Genomic DNA, 6,012 nt, shown 5'->3' with positions numbered 1-6,012 from the left:
TCTTCTAGCTTCAACAGTGCAATCTGATCACCCAGTTATTATCATGTGTAATCTGGGAGTATTCAAATGCAGCAGTATATTGTCCAGAGACTCTTAGGAGAGGCAATTGTAAGAAAATTTAAATTCCTTCTCCAAATCAATACAACTAGTTTGAATGGAAGAAACAACATTATCTTAATGTTTAGTCTCTTTAATTGTGAGAGAACGGTTATATCTATTCCTCTATAATTATTTTATTCATTTGATAGCAATGTTAGATAGTGGGTACCTTTTGGGATCCAAAATCCTACTTATAGACTTCACTATAGAAACTCTGGACACCAGATTATTATCAAAGAAATTCAAGCAAGATTAAAACAGAGTAAGGATGAAGAGAAGTTGCATACCGTCCATTGTCCTGTAAAGAGTGCATTCAGAATATTGCAAATTGAGCTACCCTCGCAGTCATAAAATCCCACTGTAAATACACTTCTCTCTCTCTTGCTTCATATCCTCAATGAAAGTAGCCATCATGGCCATATCCAACTACCTGTAAATAAAGAAATCATTTTTATTTATTTTTCCTTAATAAAAATTAAGGAAAATTTGTGCATAACATTGTTCAATTACCCATGGTCAATTTGTAATGATCTTGAAATAAATGTGGTAGTTTTCAGCTGTTTTAAAGGCCATTTATTAAGTGGACAGAATTTTTAAATAGCTAAGAAAAATATTAAATTAAATCCCAAATCAATTTGATATAAAATTACCAAGAAAAGGCAACCCCTTTAACAGACCTCAAAATTCAAACAACAGGACATACCTAAGAAAATAATCCTCTTGCATACATTCTTTCTAATCTATAACAAATCTTAAGATATCTTAAGATATCATATGCAACATGTCTAGATGTTTATCATAAACCACAAAAACCCTAACCATTTTAAGACATACGACAAAAACACACCTCTTACAAACTCCTCTAACACATAGGAACGCCACCGAAAATAATCAAAGCAGAAAATAAACCCTAAAAGGATAAACAACCTTTACAGTCTTCTACAACAGCTTACCAAAATACTACAAATTCAAAGAAGAAATGAAACCCAAGAAAAGATAAGCAACCAAAAAGGCATGCATACCTGTACATGCTTGGCCTTGACATATGAAATTTGGTTCTGGCTACTAAATTTGGAGTTTGGTATTGAATAAGTCTAGGCATACAGAAGAATAACTTTACCATCAGTTTGATCAATGGGAATTTGTCAATCTATAAATAGAATTTAATTTGCGGCATTAAAGCTCAAGTCTGGTTTTAGAGCTCTTTTGTTTTCATTGAAAATCTGGGGCATTCAGTTGGTCCTATAAGTAGTGAAGAGAAATGTTTTTGAAACTTTGTGGGACACCTCAAAAGAAAATGACTAAATTAATGCAAACTGTGACAGAGATGGTGGAAGAGATCATGAGATTGCAGATATCTATCCTCGAAGGCCCAGTCTTGTGGAATTTGAAGCTGCCATTGCTTTTGGCAAAGAACAGTATCAAATAGAAATGATTATGAAGCACCAGAAACCCTCAAAATATTTGTAGTGTTGCAGGAAATCTGTAACATAAATATATATTGTAAGGCTCTAGCAAACCAACTAGTGGTGGCTTAATTGATGAAGATGTTTATCTCACATAAAATCAATCACTAACATTTTAAAAAAATTCAAAATAAATAGAAAAACTTATTGAAAATTCTATTATGTTTATTTCTAGAGAATGGAATATAGTAGTGAAGTCCCTGGCAAAATGGGCATTTGATGGATTGGATTGTTGGAATATTGTAGAATGGAGACATTACGGGATAATGTATCTCATTTGTTACAGAATATGGTTGAGGAAGATAGGCATGGTTAATTCGTTCTTGCTTTGTATTCTTCTTTCATGGTTAATTCTTTATTCTCTGTTGGACTATAGACCTTTCTTGCTTTATATTCTTCTTTCAGATTAAATTTTTTTATCCCTTCTGTTTTCTTGTTAAATATTAACATAAGTAAATAAATGAAATCAATAAAAGTACAATAAACTATAAAAGATCTATGTTGCTTTAATAAGTGTATATAATCTTGACTTCTGTACCTGCCTGTATACACCCTCTGCAGCAATATAATTGGATTGTTGCATAGATGGCCAACCCTAGTTGTCAAGTGATCCTGTAGCCTCTTGTTCCATAGAAACTTGAAATTTCTTCCCCTGAGATCTGGCAGGCTCTGTTCCTTTTCCTTTGAATGCCTAAAAAGCAGAGAGTAAGTTTACAGATCAAATTATGATCAGAGAACTGGCCTTTCTATTTAATCTTAGAGAGTCATCTTTGAGCCATGTTTCCTGCATCCCTGTCTGGCAATGGCCTGAACAGATCTACAGTTCGTCAGTGATTTGAACGCTGCTATCGCCATGTCTTTCAGAACACTATCTACCCTGCCCCCTGCATTAATTGCAGCCCAAAACAGAGCTATTGCAATAAACAGAAGTTCAGAACAAACCCTACCATACATGTAACATTGAAGAACGGGCTCCTGCTGTCTACTCCATAGATATTGCTTAGAACAAGGATATTGCATATGCATGTTCCTGCAGTCGCATGATCCTTGCAACAAGGATAATCAGAAAAAAGCAAGAGGGAATGAGGTCCGTGCAAAATTGGCTGAGATTTAAATTGACAAACATCATCAACCACACTCTATGGCAGGAGGTTTTGAATGGTTGGACTTCAAACAAAATCCAAAACTCAGAAATAAAACTAAACCATCAATACTTGGGATAGTAATAAAACAGGTAGGAAATTCACTGCAATCAGAACAAAACAGAAGACAAAGTCACCGAAAGCATGACAAGTCTCATCTCTTAAAATCCATACTATTTGCAGGCCATCCAGGGCTTGAAGCATTCACCAAAATCATATTCTATAAGAACCTAATTCTAATCTTTAAGGCTCAACAAAACTTAAACAAAAATTGATGGTATAAATAAGATTCCAGATCAGACTCATTTTTACTAATATTATCTAAACCCCAACCTTCCAAGGGAAAAATCAAGGTCTATCATGGATAACAGATCATCTCTAAACAGACATCAGAATCCCTGCAATCTAATTCTAAATTTTAAACCATTTTTAACTTTACGAAAACAGTACAAGATAATACAAGCTTAGCAGGACCAAAAATCCAGTCATAAATAACCATTTCAAGAATCAAGACCGACCAAAGAGAATAAATGAAAATGGTCTTAAACAAAATAAATTCCATAGCCATGAAACCCTGAACCATCTACGACATAGCTTAAAATCCCATTTCAATTTGATAAAAATATCACCAAGAAAAGGCATCCCCTTATCATAACTCAAAATTCAAATAACAGAATACAATTAGGAATATAATCCTACAAAACAAAAGCAGAAATGAAAGCCCAAAAAAGATACATATACATGCTTGACGATTAACACAGCCTTTGACACTTTCTGTCCATGGCCACTCCACAGAATTGAGAACAGACTCAGAACAGCAGCTGTAGGAAATAGAATGGAAGCTATGAAGTTGATTAAAATATTCAAATACTCGAATATAGATTCAAATATTCTAATACTCGAACGGACAAATTGATTCAAATATTCAAATATTCGAATATAGACGTTGGAACAAAGAAGCCGTTGAAATCTATTGGTTGGAAGGTTGAGAATTGAGTTATTTTGGCCAGGGCTCCTCTTCCGATTTCCACATGTTTGTTTGCTGGTTATTTTTGAATTCATTTTAATAATAGACATCAAGTTTCTATAATTTATGAGAAATTGATTTATAGTATTTCTAGATTAAATTGTGTATAAAATTAATAACTTATTGTTTTTAATGAATATTTTTTATTTAATTTTATTCATTGCATGGTTGTATAAAATAAAAAAGAGAGGTGGTACAAAGGCATGTTAGTTATTTAAGTAGCCTCATAGTTAGTTATTGAGCTTCCAATTCCTCTTGTTAATAATAAAAAACATAGTTGATTTTAAGATTTGTAATGTTACTCTCAAAATTGATTGGCACTCTCATTTCTTTTTTGGGTAGTAGAGGCTCATCTTATTCTAAGGTTTTATATGGAGTCTCTACTCTCTACTAATTTGAGTTTTGAAGCTCTTGGATTTTCTCCACTAAGCAATACTTCTCCTATTCCACCAATATTTTCCACTCAATATTTACCTAATATACTCTCAAAACTAATTGCATGTAGGTTTACTCTCATTTCTTCTCAATCTCTTGATCTTCTAAAGACTCCTTCACACACATTACAACCCTATAATTCTTACATAATTTCTTCTTTGGTATAGGAGCACCAACGGGTCCGTTATGCCTCCAAGAGTCAAAAGTTGGAATTTTGCTTTGGGTTGTGTTATTTCATGTACCATTCATAATCATTTTGAATCATTTGTGAAGGTTTTGAGTTATTTAGGTCAAAGATGCAAAACTTGCTTATTTGTTGTCAATTTTGTCATGACAACTTTTTCATTTTTGTGACAACTTTTTGTATAGTTAGTTCCTGAGTGATTAATGGTTGTAAACCACTTGGATGGGCATAAATAGCCTTGTTACATGCTATCCAAGGATTGGAAGTTGGTTTTTGAAGGTTTTGTTTAATGAAAGTGGAGTTTTTAACTTTTTTGTGCATTCTTATACGTTGCAATCTGTTCTTCCACTTTGTTCGCCTTGAAATATTTCTTGTTCCCATCTAGAACCTATTGGATAGGAAATTGCAGGGAATCTACCTTGTTTTTCTTTTGGTTTCAGTGAAATCCATTCTTATTTGAATAAGATATACTCATTTTTGTAAAAACTGTCAAAACCTTGCTTAAAGTTTATTGAGAGTTAAAAATGCATAACTTGGTCTCCCACTAAAAAAAAGTCACCAAAATGAGTGGGAAAAATTCAAATGAAGTGACATAAGAGAAATGACAACCGAAAACCATGAGTCACTGCCCTGCTAAAGTCTCAACTTGAAATAAAAATAAAAATTACACAACAGTTTTATGTTTAGTCTGAATAATTCTGCTCTCTTCGTGCTGACGTAAAGAAATATTCAATAATTAATCAACATATCTTGCCTAATAAAATTATAAAACAGAATCTGTGGAAAGAATTAAGTCTTCATGTTCAGAAGAGTTTTTGCCAAACAAATTGGGTATAAAAACACAGAATAATCTACTTTTTAGACTGCACATTGTAATTATGTAAACTCTGAGTCCATAATTAAATACTTCAAACAGGTAACGATCACTAAAATAGAAAAGAAAAAAAGAATGCAAATTCACAGTAAAAACAGCGAGACAAAAAAGTGAAATATTTGTTACCTGAGCTTACTTGTTGACAATTGCCTTGTCTTTCAGAAGTAGAACATTGTCTTCCCTGTCTCATGTATAAATTGACGCCAAAAACAAAGCTGTTGTTCTGTCAGACTCTTTGTCCACCAACTCCAATACACAACAAATCCCAGCATACATGAAAAATTGAAATCTATCCTTTCATGACACTCAAAAGGAATAAAAAGGAATCCAGATCACAATTAATTCTATTTATATTATTTAAACCTCAACCATTACAGGTGAAAATCAAATTATTTCATAGATAACAGCCTCAGGCAACACCTTAACAGACCTCAAAATTCAAACAACAGAACATGCCTAGCTTGCATACATTCTTTCTAATCTATTCCAAATCTTAAGACAACATCTGCAACAAGTCTATATGTTTATCATGAACCACAAAAATCCTAACCATTTTAAGACATACGACAAAAACACGCCTCTTACAGATTGCTCTAACACAGAAAAATCCCACCGAAACTCTGCAAAATCAAAGCAGAAAAGAAATCTAGTTCAAAATCAAAGAAGAAATGATAAACAACTAAAATGACATGTGAAATTTGGTTGTGGCTACTAAATTTGGAGTTTGATCATTGCATAGAGAAGAATAACTTTATCATCAGTTTGATCATTGGGAAAATGCCATT

General features: G+C 33.0%; 1 long non-coding RNA gene across 1 annotated transcript; it reads right to left on the bottom strand.

Moving 5' to 3' along the window:
• Positions 1-309: 309 nt before the first annotated feature.
• LOC131037636 (uncharacterized) lies at positions 310-5,625 on the bottom strand. Its single transcript, XR_009104274.2, has 3 exons — positions 5,364-5,625; positions 2,104-2,449; positions 310-529 (listed from the first exon to the last, which is right to left on the bottom strand). It is a non-coding gene; the product is annotated as an uncharacterized LOC131037636 (long non-coding RNA).
• Between the last annotated feature and the right edge of the window lie 387 nt (positions 5,626-6,012).

This window comes from Cryptomeria japonica, chromosome 11 (genome assembly GCF_030272615.1).
Source record: "Cryptomeria japonica chromosome 11, Sugi_1.0, whole genome shotgun sequence".
NCBI lineage: Eukaryota > Viridiplantae > Streptophyta > Pinopsida > Cupressales > Cupressaceae > Cryptomeria > Cryptomeria japonica.
The sequence above is the reverse complement of the archived record's forward strand: the minus strand, read 5'-3'. Positions and strand labels throughout refer to the sequence as shown.